A 3653-nucleotide genomic window follows, 5' to 3' on the forward strand; every position below is an offset into this window, starting at 1 on the left:
TACAGAGTTTAGGCCCTTCCAGTCTATTCCATTTGAATGCTCTGGTGACAATTAACCTATTTTACATTGTACGATATGTTTACTTCTATTGTTGCTGTTGAATAAGTAAGAATGAAGAAAATAACTTCTTGACTCCTCTTGACATTCTTGGGAAAACATTTTGGGAAATACATTTTCTTTCATTGTGAAAATAAGACAGAAGATTGATACCACTCTTATGTCTGTGTGGTAAGAACGGAGCTAAAGCCAGGAAGTGATTAGCCTAGCTTAGCATAAAGACCGGAGGCAAGGGGGAAACAGCTAGCCTAGCTCTGTCCAAAGTTCACTGATTAACACAATGTATCTTGTTTGATTAGTCCATACCCAAACATAAATGTAAAAATGGAAATTTATGGTTATAAGGTTGTTGTTTTTTGTGCAGAGCATCTTCAGGAAGCTGTTGTGGTGTTACTGTGCATGCAACTGCCTCTAAAATCCTAAGTTGTCATTTTGACATTTCTGTGTTTCTGCTAGTAGGTGTATTTTTGAGCTTTAGAAAGAGCCAGGCTAGCTGTTTCCTAATGCTTTCAGTCTTTATGCTAAACAAAAGTGGTATTGATCTTCTCATCTAACTCTCAGAAAGAAATTGAATAAAAATATACTGTTTCTTTAAGAGGTACGACAGACAGGAGATTAATGAAATTCATTCAACACATAAAATGTTGGTAATTGTGTAAAAAAGTGATAAAACGATCAACACAAAGGTAGCGCTGAGTTAGTTTGTTTTTGTGCAACACAAGTGTTACATTTGCTACAGTGTCTAATCAATTTTGATAACGGAGTAATCACTTTTAAGAGGGTTTACATCTTATAATACATACACAAATAATCGTTTATATCACAGAAAAGTAGCTTTACAAAAAGGGAAACATACTATTTTTTTGTAAAATTGTGTGTTGTTATGAAATGCGACTGGCTTGCATTGAACTTCAATAAAAGCTTTTTTTTAACAGTCTTGTGAGTATCCTACTGTACTTTTAAAGCAATGCAGTGCTATTGTTGCCCTGTGAAGAAAAGGGAGTGGTTTTATCATTTAATTCAAAACACATGTCAACTCCTCCCATTAGATTCTTGAGGTTTGCTGCCACTGACTCAAAGATATTTGATTGTCTAGATTTACCCTGTTGTTTTAGCATAGGTAATCTGCCAAAAAATGTGGCCTAAACTTTACTGTAGAATATATTTAATATAGGGTACAGATGTCAAAAAAAGGTGTAAGGACAGGAATAATACCCCTGACATGCCCCAAGTTACCTGTTTTGTACTACTACTATCTGTTAAAATTAGAAATCAGTTTTAAAATACTTAATACTTTTTAAAATACTTGTTACTGATCTCCAGATTTTAATATCTCACAAAGGGTTATGCAGGTGTGTTGTGGAAGAAAACAGATGATAGCCTTCTTGCAGCAAGCTGTGGCGACAGCCCTGATGTCCTGCTGCAATGATATTTTTACAGCATTTCCCTCTTTTTCCGTGCTGAAACATGACAGGCCTTGTGGGATGTGAGGAACCTGATCTCCAACAAAAACTTCCTTCAAGAATCCACCCAAATCCCTTATTTCTGCGGTCCCATGACTGTTAGTTATGAGCATGGAACATTAGCTCTAAATCACTAGCTATTTTCACCTCAAAAACCTGAAGCAAAAGCGTAAAATCAGTGCCGTTTCTGATCTGTGAGCCAGGGAAATATGGCTGATATAAAATCCAGGCTAACGCTAAGCTGAATGCTTATACTATATCCATCTATCTGACTTGCGCCATTTCTCTGCTCTTTTGTGGTGAGTAGACCTCCAACAGATCAATCTTAACTATTCCCACATGCGGAGCCATGAATCACCGACACTGTGGCTAAACTGTTGGAGGGCTAATTTGCAGGGCAGAGTATTATAGATGTCACCACATCCAGCCACAAACAGACACAGAGAAAGCAAAGAGACAATGGGAGAAAGAAAGAAACATGACAGAAATAGTAAAAAAGAGAAGGAAGGGATAGAAGACTGACAAAATATTATTTACTATTATTTAAATATTATTTATTATGATACTTCTTCCCTCACTCATTATGCATCATGGTGTATGGCTCTACAGTGAGCTAAACACAGTTCCAACAAGGTTTCAAGACAGGAGTTGGCCTTGGATGTTTTAAGTGGAAACAATGAACCTCTATCAGCAGTGTTGGAGAAAACACAGCGTATTCAATGATAGTGATTACAATGATAGTGGATGGCTATTTACGGACATGTGCTGACATCATCCCGACGTTAAAGTTTAAAAAAAAAACCAAAGTGCTTGCAGCAGGCTGAAACCTGGGCTTTCTTCTTACTGGGAGCATTTTTACCTACGATCACCTCAGGTTTTGGAACTTTGACCATATTTAACATCCGAAATCATAACAGCATAGAAATGACAGAAAATCAAAAAGAGCATATATGTCCCCTTTAAAAAAAGGGGGCTAATTCAACCCCATGGCTCCTCCAACTTCTCAACTACACTGCTATTCAGTCTCATTGGTCTAGGTGGTGACTTGCTACCTTTCCAAGTGACTATAATGTGTGTTGGATTAATGTACAGTACCAGTCAAAAGTTTGGACACACTTTCTCATTCAGGGGAATGGGAAGGTGTGTCCAAATTTTTGATTGGTATTGTACATTCACCACTTTAGCTAACACTAAAGACTTTTTTAAACAATAATATGTCAGGGCTATCAACTTATTTCTGTGCCCAAGTTTTCAAAAAAGGTAAATTAAGCAGTTTTGAGAATGGGAATGTGGAAAGTGACAATTCACAAAGCTACAACACCACAACTATAATACTATTTGCACAACTCTGCAAAGCATTATCATTATATATATATATATATATATATATATATATATATATTTATATTTTAGTTAATACCATCCTATAACTGCTAAACAGAAATGGCCCAGACACAACTACAACTTATGTTTATTAGGTTGTCACTGTGGAGATAAATGCATTGTTTTTTCATCTTACCAGTCTCAGAACCATCCAGACCTTCATATCACTTACAGCAATATGCTGCGATTCTGTTTCAGACTGTCAGGCAGCCACAATCAAACTTGAGGTTCACTTGAATAATATGGGAAACAGGGCTGGGGAACCTAGGCCTGTTTAAATTGGCAGGAATCACTTGTGAATTTTGGTTTGCTCTGTACACCGCACACTTACTTGCGAGTGTTGCAGGTCCCAGGCATGAGACCATGCAAACAGTTATTCTAATACAAAGTTTAAATTAGCAGACAAGGAAACGTCGCGGTCGCTGCATTGACACCTTGTAGCAGAATGACAAGAGAGCCTCTTGTAATAAATCATCAGCAAGAGCTGGAATACATACAATTATCATCCCTTGAAGTAGGTAGGACATTAACAAAAATATCACCACATCCTCTGTGTGCATCATACAAGGTATATTTGAGAAGTAAAAGTTGCCAGAGGTCAATGGAGGGGGATTTTTGGAGGAGCTTAATTATTGTTTTTTCTCCTTATTATAGTGGGTCAGCACATCTAATCCTGGACTCCTGTAAACCTACTCCCACAGAAAACAAAAAAAATCTACACAAATGTTCATCAAGAGTTACTGTCAGGTG

This window comes from Thunnus albacares, chromosome 16 (genome assembly GCF_914725855.1).
Source record: "Thunnus albacares chromosome 16, fThuAlb1.1, whole genome shotgun sequence".
NCBI lineage: Eukaryota > Metazoa > Chordata > Actinopteri > Scombriformes > Scombridae > Thunnus > Thunnus albacares.